Genomic DNA, 19,681 nt, shown 5'->3' on the forward strand with positions numbered 1-19,681 from the left:
ATATGACAAACCAACAGCCGACATCATACTCATTGGGTAAAAACTGAATGCCATCCCCCTGAGAACAGGAACAAGACAAGGATGCCCACTATCACCACTCTTATTCAACATACTTCTCCAGGTTTTGGCCAGAGCAATTAGGCAAGAGAAAGGAATAAAAGGAATCCAGAGGGAGTGAAGAAATAAAACTCCTGCTGTTTGCAGATGACAAGATCTTATATCTAGCAAACCCCAAAGAATCTATCGCAAAACTAACAGAAATTATTAACAACTATAGTAAAGTTTCAGGGTACAAAATAAACATACAAAAATCTGTTGTTTTTCTATACTCTAATAACAAACTTACAGAAAGAGAACTCAAGAATACAATTCCATTTGTAATCACAACTAAAAGAAGAAACTACCTAGGAAAAAATTCAACCAGGAGGTGAAGGACTTACACAATGAAAACTATAAGACATTACTGAAAGAAATCGATAATGACATAAAGAGATGGAAAGAGATTCCATGCACGTGGACTGGAAGAATAAACAGAGTTAAAATGTCCATACTACCCAAAGCAATCTACAGATTCAATGCAATCCCAATCAGAATCCCAATGACATTCTTCATGGAAATAGAGCAAAGGATCCTGAAATTCATATGGGGCAACCAAAGACCCGGAATTGCTAAGGCAATCCTGAGAAAAGAGAACATAGCTGCAGGCATCACAATCCCTGACTTCAAAGAGTACTACAAAGCCACAGTGATCAAAACAGCATGGTACTGATACAAAAACAGACAAACAGATCAATGGAACAGAACTGAAAGCCCAGAAATAAAACTGCACACCTACAGACAGCTAATCTTCAACAAAGGTGCCCATGGAAAAAAGATAGTCTCTTCAATAAATGGTGTTGGGAAAACTGGACAGCCACATGCAAAAGAATGAAGGTAGACCATTATCACATGCCATACACAAAAATAAACTCAAAATGGATCAAAGACTTGAACATAAGTCCTAAAAATATAGAACCACTGGAAGATAATATAGGTAGTACACTCTTTGCCATCAAACTAAAAAGGATCTTTTCAAATACCGTGTCTTCCCGGACAAGGGAAAAAAAAGAAAAAATAAACAAGTGGGAGTTCATCAGACTAAAGAGATTCTGCAAGGCAAAAGAAACCAGAACCAAAACAAAGAGACAACCCACCAATTGAGAAAAAATATTTGCGAATCATATATCTGAGAGGGGGTTAATCTCCATAATATTTAAGGAATTCACACAAGTGAACAATAAAGAAACAAACAACCCAATTAAAAAGTGGGCAGAGGATATGAACAGACATTTTTCCAAAGAAGATATACATATGGCCAATAAACACATGAAAGATGTTCAACATCACTAATCATCAGGGAAATGCAAATAAAAACTACACTAAGATATCTCCTTATGTCTGTTAAAATGGCTATAATCACTAAGACTAAAAATAACAAATGTTGGACATGGTGTGGAGAAATTGAACCCTCATATGCTGCTGGTGGGAATGCAAACTGGTGCATGCACTATGGAAAACAGTATGGAGATTCCTCAAAAACTAAAAATAGAACTACCATATGACCCATCTGTCTCACTTCTGGGTATCTACCCAATTTTAAATCAACAATCCAAAGTAACATATGTACCCCTATGTTCATAGCAGCACTATTCACAATAGCTAAGACATGGAAACAATCCAAGTGTCCATCGACTGATGATTGGATAAAGAATACTACTCAGCCAGAAAAAAAGACAAATTCATCCCATTTGCAATAACGTGGAAGGACCTGGAGAGAATTATGCTAAGTGACATAAGCCAGACTGAGAAAGACAAACACCAGATGATTTCACTCATATGTGGAATATAAACAAATACATGGACAAAGAAAAGAGTTCAATGATTACCAAGGGAAGAGGGGTGGACAAAAGGGGTGAAGGGGAGGACTTATGTGGTGACAGACAAGAAATAATTTACAACTAAAATCTCACATCAATGTAAACTATTATGAACTCAAAAAAAAAAAAAAAACCATAGAAAAGAAACAACAAAAACAGAGTATTACAAAGCAAGAATACTTGAAGAGGTGAATTGGGGTTCACTATCAATAACTTAACCTCTCTGAATAAGGATCCTGTTGTATAGTGGATAAATAATGTATTTACAGTACATATAAATAACCACAGTAAAAGAAGTGATAAACACCATTAAAAGAATAAATTGAATCTTAGGGGACCTCAGGGTGAGGAAGAAATTATACTGTCACCTTGAGGCAAAGAGAGACGGGGATGTGGCCATTTCAGCTATATGAATAAGTCTGGATTTTTCTATGGGAAAACGCAGTCTGAATATTAAACCCAATTGAAAGGATTACGAATGTCAAAAGCCACAAATATAAATATGAAAAATTCAATTTTCTTATACTTTTCTTACCACTGAACTTAGTTTCTGCCTCAAATATCCATTTTTTCTACCTAGTAATAGAAAGTTTACCTAATATTTCCAGGTGCATTCAGTCTATTCTGGGTAAATTCTGTCAAGGTAGGTTTAAAATGGGGAAGTCAAGATTTTTAGCCCTTAAAGGACTGCGCAGGGGGAGGAGCTCATGTAGCGTCAGGCAGTGGTAGAGCAAGGTAGCAGGTCCACAGCCATCCTTGGACCTCCATGGCCTTCAGCCAACATCTAACTTGTCCCTATGATCTGCAGGCCCTGCTGTATCTGGTGCTGATGTCCACAGTGTGCCATAACCTCCAGTCATATGTCCCTGCTGGAGGTCACACTGCCTCTTCCTGCTTTAGGTTCCTTCAGGGCTGCCAGTCCTCTCTAGACTACCTTTTTGCCCTGCCCCATGGGAATGCTGGGCACGTGAAAGGCTCAGGGGTCTGCCCCAGTCCCTCTAATTCCCGGACACAGCACACTGCCCTTTCCACAAACACTGTTGTCTGAGGGTGGGAAACCCTAGCTCTTTGCTCGCTCTCCCAGGCCTCACTCAGGCACTGAGCACAGGTCCTTTCTGTCCATAAATTCCTTCTCCAAAATTCACTGCGGTTTCTATCAATCCTCTGCCCATAGTTGGAGACCCTGGCAGTGGAGAGGGAACAGGAAGTCACTAGAGCCTAAGTGGTGGTCATATTTCTTCTGAGTCCCCTCCACCCAGCCACAGCCCTTAGCTGCCTTCCAGGGATGAGATGGTCTTACTTCTTCCTTATTTCTCAGGATTAGCCACGGATCTATTATTTAGGGCATAAGCTCTAACTTTTGGTGTTCAAAAAGAAAATAAAAACAGAATGAAATGAGCAATAAAAACAAAAAGTAGATTTTTGGCAACACACACACACACACACATTTTACTCTAAAATATATTGCCTTTGTCCTGGGCTTCAAAAGTCAGTTTTTAGGGGCCCAGTGGCATGGTGGTTAAGTTCTCACGTTCCACTTTGGCAGCCTGGGGTTCGTAAGTTTGGATCCTGGGAGTGGACCTAGCATTGCTTGTCAAGCCAGGCTGTGGCAGTGTCCCACATAAAATAAAGGAAGATTGGCACAGATGTTAGCTCAGCAACAATCTGCCTCAAGCAAAAAGAGGAAGACTGGCAACAGACGTTAGCTCAGGGTTAATCTTCCTCACAAAAAAAAAGTCAGTTTTTAAATTCAAAGACAAGCATTGACTCATTTCTTTCTCTCAACATTAAGCATTAACCCTACCCAGAGGGCAAGAGAAAGAATAAAAGGTTTACAAGGTACTTTTTTGTTTAAAAAAAGGGGGTATAGGGAGTTAATATTATTCTGAATTTTTTTCCTTTTCAAATTTGTATTAAGATATAATATACATACTGTAAGTTCACACTTGTTTGTGTACAATTCTGAAAGTTTTGACAAATGTATGCAGTCATATAATTGCCACCACAGTCAAGATATAGAACAGATCCATGACCCCATGAGACTCCCCATGACCCTTCTCTCCTCCTACCAGCAGCCCATGGCAAGCACTGATTAGTTTCCTGTCTCTCCAGCGTTGCCTTTGCAGGAACATCATGTAAATGCAATCATACAGTATGTAGCCTTTTGAGTCTGGCTTAGCAGTTCAAATATTATCAATTATGCAATGAAGATCAAGCAGGAGAAAAACTAAAAATGGTCTAATATTTGTAAGTTTCCTCTGGTTCATACCCCTGGTTCAACTTGCATAATATCAATTCACTGAACAAAATGTGATGCTGAGATGGGAAGACAGCTCTCCTATGTGGAGTCTCAGCCAAGCAGCATGTATCTGTTCCTCCCTCCATGACACTGTTCCAGAATCACTGATGTTCAGAATATTGAGCGGGGCTGAGTTACACACAGAGCTCTCTAAGTGCTAGTGTCTCCAGTGACTATCCTGAAGACATTTTTGTCTCTTTTATTTAAACCCTTGTCTTTCATGATTAAATAATCAGCTCATTGGTAGCCACAGGGTGCCCATCCCCTGGGATGTTGTGAAATAGCTCCACGCATTGGCTAGGAGGCCAGGATAATTTTGTTCAGGAGGAGAAAAGAACACCACATGCTAGAGCTGTGACAGAACAAATGTTTGCTAATTTTCTGTTTGGGGATTTTCAGTTTTCCACTTGAGTTGTTGCTGCCGAAATGAGAGTTTTCACATTTTGAATATGGCATAATTTATGCAGGAGACATTCAATAATGACTCCAGCTAAAGCCAACTGTAAAATTAGCCAAACATCAATGGGTTCAAAAACAAATGCTCAAAACAATTGCTAATTGAGCTGTTTGGATCTTCAAGTTCTCTTTTTCAGGGACAGAAGCCCTCAGTAAAATAGATCCACAGGAAACTGCAGGCATTTGTCATCCATGTAGCCTAAGAAATCCCATACTGTCTTGATTCAGAAACAGTACTAAATCCCAAGGATGATAACTAGGGAGGTGTGGTGTACCAAAAGGGAGAACCAAAAACCTACCATGATAGTAAATGGGCCCATACTCACCCACGCCCTGGCTCCTCGACTCAAACCTTCTCCATCCAGGAGACATCTGTTCAAAACTGGAAAGACAGGAGATGAATCTCAAGTCACCTGTGAAAGTCAAGACTTTTTAGTTCCATCAAATCACTTCTCTACTGGTTACTTAATAACATTTGTCTAATAAAGGGTTTGGAGTATAAACCATCCGGCCGTGATATTCTCCTCCCATGACCACGGCAGCCATAAAAACCTAAATATATCACACTTTTCCACTGAGCCAAGACTTGCCCCACAAGGCTAAAAGGTGTTTACAATCCAACAGAATTATTACATCAGGTATAAAAACTTGCCATCCTGGATGTTTTGGATATAACAACAGATTGTGAATTAGATCTACACTCAAGACCTGACTGGCATGAACTGTTTCAGACTGTTCACTTGTGTCTCTATATTGACTCTGTTTAAAACAGAGCAGAGAGGGGCTTCCAGTCCCGATGATGATGGACTGACTGGTTTGGAACCTGCCTTTCAACCATAACAGTTATGAAACTGGAAAAACTATATGAGGCAATTGTTTCCAGGAACTGAACAACAGTAAGAACAGCATTGTAACCACTGAGATAAAAGAAATACAGGAGGTGAGCCCATATTCCCCCAGCTTTTTGTTTGGGGGCACTCTCAGAGCCAGGGTGCAGTGGGTAGAAGCAAAGTAGAGCCTGGGCTTCTCACTGAGAAAGCAGGAATGAGAGTTCTGGGCAGGTTAAATAGCTATAATTTGGGCCAGCCCTGGTGGCCTAGTGATTAAGTTCAGCACGTTCCACTTCAGTGGTCTGGGTTTGATTCCCAGGTGCAGACTTACTACACTCATTTACCAGTGGCCACGCTGTGGTGGCAGCTCACGTACAAAGTGGAGGATGATTGGCCACAGATGTTAGCTCAGAGTGAATCTTCCTCAGTAAAAAGTAAATAAATACACAAATAGCTGTAATTTGTGGGGAAATAGTTCCAGAGAGCAGGGAACCGAGAAACAAGGGGTTTGCATGGGGGTTCTGCACGGGGGTTCCCATCAAATTCTTACTCCTCAATGTGGCTATAATACAGCTGTCATCTATTTTCACCTTGTACCCAAATACCAAGCCATCCCATCCATATAGCAAACTCAGGGCATTTCAATCTCCCTCAACTGGTCTTTTGAGACCTCTTACATGGTCAGAAGTGTAAGTAAAGAATGGAGCACCCATGTAAACTACTTACACCCTCTGGTCCTGCTTGGGCTCAATACTGGGTTTACCATTTCTTTCTCAGGAGTGCTAGCTGGTCTGAATTATGACCTGGTGTGTCCTACAGAACTGAACTCAGTTCCAAGTATTTGGTCACTTGGTGCCCCATGTCCAAGTGTTACTGGGCTCTCTACCAGGAAACTGTTCCTAAAAAGGCATATAATTCTAGGCTGACAATGTCATCAGCTTGCTCCAGTCTCCCAGGGACGTACATTGTGATTCTCCATAAGAGGCTTGCCATAAACTTCACATTGCATCTTTTCTTACCACAAACACCTCCCAGACCATGGGGTCTGCTGGATCATATGGCCCAGGGGCAGAGCTGCCTGCACTGCAGTCTGGATCTCCTGCAGAGCCCTTTTTGCTGCTCCAGGCACCACTCAAAGCTTGAAGCCTTCCATATGGCCACCTAAAAGGACTGGAGCAGCATTCCTAGGTATGGAATGTGCTGCCTTGAGACCACAACAAGGTTTTAATGGGCACTTCTTTGTGGTAAGAAATACAAGACATGGCAATTTTTCTTTCACTTTGGAGGAGATATTCCAGCATAGTCCTCACTCTGAAACCCTAAAAACTTCATTGAAATGACAAGTTCTTAAATCTTCATAGTGTTTATCATGCAACCTCTGGAATGCATGTCTTCCCAAAGCATCCAACATCCTAGCCACCTCTTGCTTATCCTCTTTGATTAACATGAGGTAATCAATGCAATTGACCAGTGTGATGTTCCATGGGATATCCAGGAGGTACAGACCTTTTCAGACTGTATTACGACAGAAGGCAGGAATGTTAACATAGTCCTGAGTTAAAACTGCAAATTAATATTTGTGTCTGTCTTATAATTGACATGGAAAAGAATGCATTCACCAAATCAGTAACCATATATCATGTACCTAGGCCTTATTAATCTGCTCTTTTGAGGCCCAGCAGTGTTCTTCCCTCTCATCACCAGTCCAAATGATCCAGAAGTGACCCCTTTGTGGGCTACATGTGCCTGTCTGCTGTGGCAGGGTTGCTCTTAATGCAGGTACCCAGGGAATCTAGTCTTTCCTTCCCTGACCAGCTGTTTGTAAATCTGGTTTGGGGAGCCTCAGCACCATTGGCTACAAGGTCTAACAGCACACTCCTGTTGCAGTTTTCCTGTTAATTGCGTTGGTACCCAGTGTAGCTGGTTGCTAGACTCAGGGGCTTACAGGTGCTATAGGCCTCAGGCCTACAAGACTGTTGTCAGTTCTCTTAGGAGTGTAGCTGAGTGGGGCTGGCCCTAGACATGGGAGCACTCAATTATTTCAGGCTTTGGAAGGTGGGGCTGATCCTTTTTATGGCTATTTGTGAAGCACAGGTCTTCTGCTGCTGATAAGCCTCACCCCTACAGGTCCACACACACCATCAACAGAGTCCTGGTCAGTGCACACTTCCCAACCCCCTGGAGCATACCCCAATGTCCCACTGCAGAGGCCCACACATCTCCACCAATGCCCCCCACAGTTCACCTGGCCCTCACACAGGCCCTGCCCCACAGAGGTAGACACACTCGCCTGCCTGTAGAGGATCAATGTACCTAGTCAATGCAAGCTGACAAGTAGCCTGATGGCTTGCTGTTGGGTGGGGCTGGTCCCTAGGGTGGGCTACCTGCCCTGGCTGAACTAGATTAAATCTGCACTCTAGTGCGTGTGGCAGACTCCTGGGCTAACAGGCCAGGGGGAGAATTTTCAAGGGCATCTGCCAGGTCTGTGTCAGCATGCCTGGACTAGGTGACAACAATGGCCACCACCAATGTCTCAGTCTCCAGAGAGGTCTCTTCTCTCACTGAGATGCACCCAGAGCCCACCAGGTGAGTCACCTTTCACCAAAGGACTGTCAGCCTTCTTTCTGATGACTTTAAGTTGATGAGACAGGTGAGTTTGTGTGTGGGCCTTTTAAGACCCGGGTCTTTTTGGTTTTCTTCTGATAGCTTTTCTGAGAACAGTCCCTGCTGCAGTTAATAGCCAGCAAAGCCAGATAGTAAGACACTCATCTCAGTTGTGCTGAGTCTGAAGCATGCTTCTAACAGTATTGGCCCCTGCTTCAGACCTCACTCCTCCAGGAAGGGCTGAGTACCTTAGGGTGGCTCCTGCCTGGCCAGCTGAGAAAATCCTCTGCTCCTGAAGGAGGCTTTTTTCCTCTCCAGAAGGAATTTCTGCCTCTTCCGTCTTAGTCAGGACTGTCCCTTGTTGTGGGGGTTCTTTTTATACAGTTTTCAGTTTTCTATCCAGAGTAATTTTTCCAAAAATAGTTGTAACCTGGTTGTGTTCATGGGAGGAGATGAGTTCAACGTCTGCTCACACTGCCATCTTGACAAGATTTCTCTGAGTATGGTTTTATTTTTTCTCTATTTGATAAGATGGTCATATTATCTAAAATTATATGGAAAATATTAAAAGTTGTTTGATAAGTTGGAAATAATTATCTGTAAATTTAACTATGTTAAATTAAGCAATATTACAAACGTTCCAGGGGAATTATTTATAGGAATTTCTTGGAAATATTTTTACACTACAAAGAATCCATCTTTGAAAAGAATAATCCTCCCTATTATATTGTATGCTTTGCTGTTTCATATATTAGAATTTCACAACATGGTGCTTTCTGGTGCAGCCGAGTGCAGTGAAGGAAACAGGTTGCCTAAAACCTATAACCAGGGAGAGGATGAGGAAGACTCGGGGAACAGGTCCATGTGTCTGAGAGCTTAAAACTCAGAGAGCTCATGAGTTTCCTCTACCAACGTCATCTGCCAAGGGTATTTAGAAGTCATCTTGTTGGAGATGCTTTTGTTATTACCACTTAATGTTATTGCTACAGAAAGACAGACCAGCTTCCGCTTTTCTTGGTACCTCAAAGAAAAGGACACTGGCTCTTCTCTTTATAAAGGTTTTACTGATAAACATACATTTCATTTGAGTCAATACAGATTTGTATTCCCTCCCCAACGCAGGCGAGATTTTCCACACTGGAATTAGGATTATGCAGTGCATTAGACAAACATAGTTGCTGCCACCACAGAGGAAAAAAAACGGAGAGAAAAAAATAAAAAGCACACTTAGGATAAGTTACCAAGATTTCTTAAAAATACATAAACATATTGAGTCACTGGAAACACAAAGATGATTAAGACACAGTACGTGCCCTCAAAAGGTGCATAGTCCAGGGCGGGAGGTAGATGTGTAAGCAGATAATTACAGTACAGGGGTGTCCTGTAGCAAGCACTTAACTGCCTCATTGTTGCCCGCAGCTTCAATTAACCAAGTTACCCAGCCAAGGACTCTTACTATTCTAGAACAGAAATGTCAATTTATGACCTAAAACTTCCTTGGTGCTGACATCCCATCAAGGAGGTGGTGAGCTCCTACCCAACCTAAAGAGCATTTCCTCTTCCCTAAATGACCTACCTCATGTCACATGTGGGCAGCAAAGCGTTTGTTGGGAGCAGCCAGGAAACTGCTCAGAATCGTCTGTATGTGTATGTGTGTATGTGAGTGTGTGTGTGTGTTTCAACAGAGTCATTATTATGCCATTGCAAAGACAGGAAATAATAGATCCATTTCTTCTAATGAAGAGACAGCGTGTAGTTTAAAGATGGTTTATTAGCTTCCAGCCTATAATACACAAGAGCCATTTGGGCACATAACTCACCTGGCCGGTCCAGAGCTAGACCCATAAAACTCAGCAGCACTTTTTCCCCACCTTTTAACTAAGTAGAAGTTACTGTACAGTTACAGCCCTGTTATATATGATGTTAATAAATGTGCCATACTGACTGTCCACTGTTTTAAGTAACTCTGCTAACCTGGACACATTATCTGAGATTTATATTGCCGCATAAAGTCTGAGGGGAATGAAGGGAAATGGCTTTATAGATAGAATTAGCCTGGCTTTCTCTCTTACATTTCAGACACGGCAGGAGGAGAGCTGTGCAGAGGCACTTGTAAAGGACAAGAAAGGGCAAAAATAACAAAAAAGAACGATTTTGAGGAAAGTCTATGCAGTTTTGCCAATATAGCTGATTCTAGATTTAGGCTTTGGCTGTAATCCTTTCCTGTCTTGACAAAGAAAAAGTCTCTGGTGAAACTTAATATTTTACACCCTTTTGCCAAGTCTCTAGCCTATTTTGAAATTCCACTTAGTGACTGAAGATTAGTAGTAGGTTGTTTGATAAATATTTATTGAAAGAATAACAAACTGTAAAGTCCATGAAGTCTGTGATCAATGCTCTATCTCTTGCATCCAGAAGGGTGCCTAGCACCTAGTAAGTATGCAATAATTATTTATTTCATGAATGGGTGATATAAATAGCAATATGTCTTACTGTTCACTGGTACCATGTAGACTCCAATTCAGCCCTGTATCCCATCTTGAAAGCTGGTAAACAATATTTTATTGATATTTCACAAGTAAAGAGCTCAAGGTAAAAACAAGTGAATTGATGTGGATGACTCTAAATGATGTCATTAAAATGAGAGAAACAGAAACCCTAGGATTCAATAATGTGAATAAAGAAGATGGCAGCAGGCATATTTAAGAGCAAGATGGTCTTGTGGAGTCAGCTTCAACTTCAGAAGAAAAGTCACGGACTCCAACTTCCAGCCTTGAGCCATATCATGTAAACATGATTTAGTAATGCTGGACCATGACCTTATTCCTTAATCATTCTCTCTGGAGCTTTAGCTCTTTGAACTGTGATCTCTATGGTGGAAGCCACAATGCCTTCTTATCTTACAAAGATATACACTAAGTCCCAGTCTGCACCTATGACCCTCAAGCACCATATCCTCATCTCTTCACCATCAGCCGCAGTCCTCATATATGCCCAGTTTGACTTTTTTAAAAAAATGATAATGCAGTGGAAGAAAAGATCCATATGCACAGGATACTCATAAAAGTAAGATGGCTATTCAGGTTATCAATGTCTTTCACAGCCTGAAATACATGACCAATGCTAATTCAAATTTAAAACTATTCATCTTACTCTCCCATATTTTTCTTACTAGTTGCCTATACTATTAGTCCTATAGTTTACAAATACTTGTGACAAAGTCTATTTCTTTCTGTCTTGCTTCGGCCAGTGTGTACTTCTGTCCACTTCTCATGCCCTGAATAGCCTTTTCATCCCACTGTTCATTTTCCTCTTATTCCTTTTCTGCTTTACAGGATATTCTCTTTGAACTAAACTAAGTCGTTTTTACTCAGCTCAAGTGTCTGACCTTATTACAACCTTCAATACTTTCCATTATGATACATTCTAGCATCTTGTATCAGTTAGCTTTTGCTGCATAACAAACTACCCCAAAAGCTAGTGGTTTAAAACAAAAATTATTTAATTGCTTATGTTTTTGTGGGTTGGGAATTTGAGCAGTGCTCACCTGCGTTAATTCATCTCTGCTCCATATGATGCCAATTGGGCTCACTAAAATATCTAAGAACCTCAGGTGGTAAAGCCAGGATGCCCGGGACATCTGGGGCCTCTCTGCACATAGTCTCATTATCCATTAGGGAGCCCAGGCTTGTGCATAGGATTGCAGGATTGTCTGACAAAAGTGAATACTGCAAAACTTCCAAGGCCTAGGCTCAAAAATCACCTAACATCCCTTCCAGCACATTCTATTAATTTAAAAGAAGTCACTATGACAGCTCAGATTCAGGGGGTGGAAAAAATAGACTCAACCTCTTGATGGGAAGAAATGCAAATAATTAGCAGCCCTTTTTTTTTTTTTACAATTTACTACACATTTTAATTTTCAAAAAAAATCCCATAAGCTTTAAGCACAATTAAAAATAGTACAACTTTAACCAAATAATAGTATTTCATTCTTACTCAATGAAATAAATAAGGGGCTAGCAAATTATGGTCTATGGACAAAATCCGGCCTGCCACCTGCACCTGTTTTTGTACAGCCCATGAGCTAAGAATGTTTTTTACATTTTTAAATAGTTAGGGGGAAAAAAACAAAAGAAAAATGACATGTCATGACACATGAAAATTATATGAAATTCAAATCCAAGTGTCCATAAATAAAGCTTAATTGGAACACAGCATGCCCATTTGATTAAATATTGTCTATGACTGTTTTCACACTGCAATAGCAGAACTGAGTAGTCACAGCACAAACCTTATGGCCTGCAAAGCCTAAAACATTTAATGTCCAGCCCTTTACAGAAAGTTTCCTGACCACTGAAGTAGATATTATTATTATCTCCGTGATATTAACTAGGAAACCAAAGCTTTAACAAGCTAAGTAGCTTAGAGACAGAATTTGAACTCAGATCTGCATGACTCCAAAACTGTCACCATACTTACTCCCAGCAAAATGACAATGACTGCCATTTACTGATTACATAGCTGTGTCATAATGCCTTAGCCTTATGACAGCCCTGTAAGAGGGTGTGATTATCCCCATTTTAGAGATAAAAAACTGGAAGGCGAGTTATGGCATAATTTGACACATTCTATATGACTAGTGAGTGGCACAGCTAAAATGAAAATCCAGTGTCTCAGACCTCAAAGCCTGAGCTCCCAGAAAAAGGTACACAAGTAATGGAGAATTGGACAGACACCACCTTAACCAAGACGTCAAACATAACATCACCAAAAACAGGGCAAACGGGCCTTGTAAGCCTTGTGGTATCAGACGCAGAGGAGATAATGTCACCCATGGAATACTCCAGTCAAAACTGTTTAAGCACAGTTAACTCATGGGGAAACAATTTGACACATTCAAGTCGAAAGACATTCTACCAACAAGCAGTGTTGGCTCTTCAAAAAGTCATAATCATGAAAGATAATAAAAGACTAGGGAACTGTTCTCAATTGAAGGAAACTAAAAGGGCATGATGAGTAAACGCCATGTGCAACCCATGACTGGATCCTGGATAAGAGAAAAAAATATAAAAGACAATATTGAGACTGTTGGAAACATCTGAATATGGATTGTGTATTAGAAATAGTATTATGTCACTGTTGCACTTTCTGACTGGGATCACTGCCTTGTGGTCATGTAGGAGAATGTCTTTGTCTTTTGGATATAGTTGCTGAAGCATTTCTGGACAAAGTGTCATGATGTCTGCAAATAATTAAGTGTGTAGGGTGGGTATGGTGTGTGTGTTGTGTGGGGTGGGAGAGACAGAAAGAAAAAGGGAAGGAGAAAGGGAGGAAGGAAAGGTAGACAGTGATAACTCTTGGTGAATCTCGGTTAAGGGCACGTGGATGTACAAGTCCTGCAGATTTTCTGTACCCACAGCTTTGCTCTCACCATTCTATCACGTATGCTGTTAAACACAGAAAACCCTAGTCCGCTTTCCTCACTCTTCTCATCAGCTCCCCTCTGCTCCCAAATGCAAACACAGGTTTTGTGTACTTCTGAAACTGAGGGGATGCACCTCTGGACATCAGATGAGCAGGCAGTTGTAAAAGAACTTCTGTTCATGCTTTACAAGAAACTTTGACACTTTGGAGAGGTTAAAGTTTCCATTCAACTTGTCACACTGTGCTAGTTTAAAGCCTTTAAGTACACCAACCCCTCTCTCCACAAGCAATTTCCACAGGCATATGTGTTTGCAACACACAGACAGGCTGCTATAAGTGCCCATTAGTCTTCAAACATGAAATGCCCCCCAAAATGAGTTACAGTAAAAAACACATACTACTTCAAGTGAAAAATAGCAAAATGCAGCAAAAGTTCAAAAGGCAGGAGTTGAACAAGATGATCCCATTTCATGCTACATTAATATGTCAGTCTAATTTTATATGGGAATGAGCCTTCATACTTCCCACCCAGAATTCTGAAATATGTAGGTATCCAAGCAAGTAAATCTATTTCATAAATGGGGAGGTAGAGAGAATTGCACCTGCCGTTTAGGAACTTGCCCAGAATTTTTAGGCTAAAGGATGATAAAAGAGAGAGAAGAAGGAGGGAGGGAGGGAGGAGGAAAGCATGGAAGAAGGGAGGGGAAAGAGGGAGGAAGGAAAGAAGAAAGGAAGGAAGGATGTCTGCCCCATTCTACCCTAAGCAGATTTAGGTCCACAAAGTACTTTTGTTCTGTTGGAGAGAATACAGGGCTTGGTTAAGAGCATGGATGCTGGAGTTAGACTGTCTGGAGTTTTTATCTTGGCTCTGCCACTCACCAGCCATGGGGGTCTTGATCCTAGACAAGACTCAACCTCTCTGTATGACAGTTTCTCCATCATAAAATGGCAATATTACCTATTGCTAAAGTTACCATGAGAGTCAGGTTGAGAAAATTCATAGAAAGTGTTTAGAACAAGGCCTAGTATGTAGCAATAAACTTTGAGCTACTGTTATTTCAATCATTTCGGATCAAGTAGGGGGAAATGTAAATCATCTCAGGTCCAAGTGTCAAAATTAGCATCATTTTATATAGCTGTCACACTGTCTCACCAACAATTGTTGAGAGGAATTAGCTTTTTGGGTCTCTTATTTCTACTCACCTTCAAGTGGTTAATCCATAAATGACCAATTTATTTCACACTAAATCCCCAAAAATAACTATTTTATAATCCAAATTCCATGTGCCTCATCAGTCTGTAACTGCAAACTAATGCTACATTTTCTTTCAATGATCAGTTTCTTTCAGCGTCAGCCCCCCTTAGCCTCATTGCCAAAAATTAATTTCCCCTCAAAGTGCCCCTTGATTTTCTGGAGACCTTAAAGAGACACACAACACCTTAGTCTGTGAGACACACTCGCCACAGCATCCCTTCCTCCTCTGCTCCCCTTTAGCCGATATTCCTGCCTGAGGAGCCATTTGGGGAAGCCTTGGTTCGCTGGAGCCCATATCTGTCACATGCAGTCTCATATACATGCAAAGAGTGGTGTCCCTGTACGCCTCCAAAGCTAGCTTCTATGGAGGACATTTGTTTGTTGATGTTGCTGTTTTCTGCCTCCAGGAATAGCACCTCATGGTCCTCTTGGTGAACTATGTGCCCAGCACTGTCAGTCTGAGCAGTCTGGGTCGCCTTGACTCCAGTGCCAACATGTGATCCCATTCTGACTGGTAAGAGTCAGGCCCAAGACTTTTGTAGCAAATTGCTGAAAATAAGGGATTAAAATGAAAACCTAGAACTGCTGGCAGCCACCTTGCCATCACAAAGGAGTCAAACTAAGATGCCTGAATAGGGAGCCAGTATAGACGAAAGCCAGGTTGGAGGGCTAGAGAGATAACCAGGTGGTAATGATTTCATTTGAGCCTCTGGATCCAGCTATGCCTGAACCTAGAAGACCCAGCCAAGAATACTTACATTAAGAGAGCTAATAGATGTCCTTTTTGCTTTAATCAGTTTGGGTTGGATTTTACTATTATCTGACACTGAAAGCATTCTAAATGATACTCCTTCTAATCTCAGGAGTGCCACAGCCTTTCTGGGCTTCACACAGAAGCAAAGAAGAGGGGCTTCCTTCTAAACTCTACACCCAACTGAGTCATTAGGCCTGGATAAAGCCCTGCCCTCACTCAGGGTCTTCCAAAAGTCTGATCACATTCTGGTCCTAATTTTCCTACATAGAGAATTTTAAAGCCAACCCGGTTTTCCTGACCCCAAACAGACACTGAAATGTCAGTTCTGTCCTTTCTATTACCAACCCGATTCCCTCCCCACAGCAAAAATTCCTCCCTCCTGATCAGTTACAAAACAGAAGCTGCAACACACCTCAATGGGTGGAAACAGATGTGAGGGAAAGAGAGTCGTGAATGAAGATTATTACTTAGCCTGTCAGAAATGCCCTGCCATACGTCATTGCTTATCTCTGTGCTGTCTGAACTACTACTTTTTGCTTGATTATCACAGACTAAGATTATGTGCCACTCAACTTTTAAAAGAGGCTTACTCATAACCTTGGACCCCCAATTTTGCGTTTCCTATGAAGTCCAATCTTAAAATGGATTCATCCACTACTAGATTTTTGGAAACATGGCTCTCTCTGGGGAAGAAAGAATAGAGAATTCAAGTTGAGCATTATAGCTGGAAGAACTTGGTTAAACATGACTCAGTCACACGTTGCCTTTCAAAACAAATCTGTAACAACTTTTAAATCACCTAGTCTTTCACACAGGCGTGAAAATCAATTTTTTCTCCATTGATTTCTACTGTTATCTCCTAGAAAACTCGGGATCTGACTTTTAATCATCATCATCATCATCATCGGCAATACCTCCATGGGCTAATAGCCTTGATATTCTTCCATTTGATAAATTTAATGAAACAGTGAAGCATATTGATGTTTCTTTCCACCATCAATTTTTCTAGTTATTGAATTTCACCCTTTTTCTATCTTCCCACTTCTCCCAATTGTTAAGGTCATTTTCAATTTCAATCCTGTTTCCAAGGCATTAGCCAACACATCCAACTTGCTGTCAATGGGATATTTAATAAGCACACTCATTCTGCTATCCAAGACATTAATGAAATTTCTCAGCACTGCAATAGAACTTCTCTCAAAGTGTCTTCTCTCCCTACTTTCAAGTCACAATGACTTGTTGACAAATACTTTCAATTTGAGCCAGCTGTGTACTTAACAGTAAAATGAGCTAAACTCTATTTTCTCAGTTTCTTGATGAATATGACATGTCGGACTGGATTTTAAAAGCTTCTGGAGGCATAATGAAGGGTTGAAACAACCCTGACAAAATAAAGAATAGCAACTCTATGGGGCAGTAAACCCAATCTTTCATATTTTTTCTATTATTTCTAAGGTCCTTGAATCTTTAGGACCACCACTCCTTATTTGTTGGAGGCAGAATGAGTTTTGAGCCAAACACACCTGGGCTAAATCCTACCTCTGCCACTCTGTGGGACTTTGGGAAAAAGTAAAATAAAATAAAATAAAGCTTTTTCTGTTTTCCCCCTTCAGCCTGTTTCCTCAACTGTAGAATGGGCTTCATTCTTAGCTTTTAACATTGCTTCAAGGACTAGCAACATGCTTGGCCAGAGTATAAATTCAGTAATAAGCTGGTCTTCCTTTTCTGTCTCATTTGAAAGGTTGTCTACATTATAAAATCTCACTTCAGTAACCTGCATAATAAGTTTGTGTATCTATTCCAGTGGATTTTATACATTTAAACCCTTCCTAATTTCTTACAACCTGGGGTTGGGGGGGTGGGGCATTGCAGGTTCAAGCGCAGTTTTGGAGTCAATCAGGGTGAACCCGATTATGCCACTTGTTAATACGGACCTCAGAAAATTTTCTCTCAAAGTCTGTTTTCCCTTCTAAAAGGGGAGATTATAATAGTACATAGCTGTCTTTTAAATGTTTCTTTTAAGGGTTACGCTAGATTTGGAGCACTCAGCACAGTCTTTGGCTCATAGTAGCACTCAACAAATGAATGTTGTAACAGGATCAGGTAATTCTCACTGGAACCTTACCCATGTGCAATGACTTCTAATGTATTTGCTAGAATTCCTTCCACTTCCCATCTTCTCTGTGATTAAATAGTATGTTCCATGCAAATAGGGACCAAGCTGGTTTTACTCAATTTCACAGACCCTGCTCCTAGAACAGTGACTGTCACATAGTAAATGCTCAACAAGAAACTGTTGATTAAACGATGAATGAGTGCATAAATGCACACATCTTTGAGTTCATGCCAATAAAGTCTGAATAAGTTTGAGGGAAGTTCTTCACTGATTCTACACACTTTATTAACATGACCACCACCTCTGACTCCTTAATTCAGGCTTTCCTATTTTCTAAAGTGCATCAGAGTTCAGCATAAAAAGACTTTGGGCAACATAGTACGTGTAGTTAACAACATGGTATTGTGCACTTAAGAATTTGGTTAAAAGGGTAGATCTCATGTAAAGCTTTCTTGCCTTAAGAAAGGGGGGAGCACAAGGAAACATTCAGAGGTGATGGGTATGTTTATTATCTCATTGTGGTTTTAGTATCACAGGTGGACACAGTATGTTTAAACTCATCAAATTGTGTAATTAAACATGTGCAGTTTTTTGTATTTCAATTTTACCTCAATAAGATTATTTGAAAAAAAATAATTTCGGGTTAATCTCTAAACTTCAACAGCATAATTTATTTTCCAAAAATTTGTGAATTCTCTCACCCTCAAAAAAGGATTTATTATTAAAATGTAAGTACAAACAAACCTAAAATGATTTCATGATGGTCTGACAGAGCCGTGGTTCTCAAACTCTCATCCAAATTCTTCAGTTCACAGACGGAATGATTGAGTGTCCTCGGGAGATCCAAGAGCGTAGATGAATATACAACCTCCTACACACACGCTAAATGTTTTTAAGTGTCATATTTTATCACAAACACATAATCCAATGCACAAAGATGCAGGCACAAGGATTTGCATCACACTCATGAAAAATGAGAAAAATCTAAATGTACAAAAAAATAACTAACTAAATGAATTATAGTTTACCTCAGTTATGAAATTTTGTGTAGCTATTAAAAACTATATTACCTAAGAATATCAAAATAATTAAAATATTTTCAAAATATATTGTTAAATGAAAGAAGCTGGTTACAACATCTAGTTATCATTACTAAGATGACAATAAAGTGATTTTTCAATCAAATACCCATAGAGGCAAAGATAATAGGAAAGGATACAGAATTGTGGAAGATGGAAAGTAAATGGACATGTGGCAGCTTTCTTGTAACACAAATGAATTTAAACTTGAAGCAGACCCCAGGAAGCCCTGGGAGTAGATGCTATATGCTGCAAAATCCCAGAAATGCTTGAGAATAAAGAACATCACCTAAAGAAAAATTGTTTAAATAGCCTTACAATGAAGCATTTAAATCCAGGATCACTCTCAAACCCCACTCCCATTCCTGTAGAAAACTAAGAATTTACTTGCTGAAAGGCTGACTCAAAAACACTCTGCACTTGGGGTCACTTGGCACAAGTGAGGTAGAGGACCATACTAAAAATATGTGGATTCAGTGAAATTTTAAATACTGAATCAGGAAGTCTCTGGCCCCCTTCCTCCACTCACCTCAAAAAATGCTAAAGTCTCAAGTTCTTTCCAGCTTGGTCTTAGGGCTTCCCTCAGCATTAGTTTCTTCAAAATTGTTTCACTCGGCAAATTTCAAATTTAAACAGGATCTCAGGGGGAATGTTGAACCTGCTAAAGAAACTAAGTGTTTTAATCATTTAACAGCACTTTTTATAAACAACTTTTATAATCTTCACAAAAGTTTATAGCTTTCTTAGTGCTGATTCTTCAGGTCTACCTGGAAACACTATACTTGTAATTAATTTTTTTAATTACATCCTTAAGCTGCAAAATGGCCTTTCTTAGCATATAGTCCATAGTTGACACTTTTCACTGCGCCTCCTCTGTCTTCTCCCAGCTGGTTCACCTTAAAGTCATGGTATTAGGCGAGTGTACCTCTGTGGATCTCAAGCTGG

At 40.4% G+C, this 19,681-nt stretch overlaps 1 long non-coding RNA gene across 1 annotated transcript in view; it reads right to left on the bottom strand.

Moving 5' to 3' along the window:
- Positions 1 to 19,681, bottom strand: part of LOC139074321 (uncharacterized) — a 298,587-nt gene that overhangs the window by 90,661 nt on the left and 188,245 nt on the right. Inside the window, exon 3 of the long non-coding RNA XR_011523826.1 lies at positions 4,998 to 5,053. This is a non-coding gene — a long non-coding RNA (uncharacterized lncRNA). The remainder of the gene's footprint in view (positions 1 to 4,997; positions 5,054 to 19,681) is intronic.

The sequence above is a fragment of the Equus przewalskii genome, chromosome 11 (genome assembly GCF_037783145.1).
Source record: "Equus przewalskii isolate Varuska chromosome 11, EquPr2, whole genome shotgun sequence".
Taxonomy (NCBI): domain Eukaryota; kingdom Metazoa; phylum Chordata; class Mammalia; order Perissodactyla; family Equidae; genus Equus; species Equus przewalskii.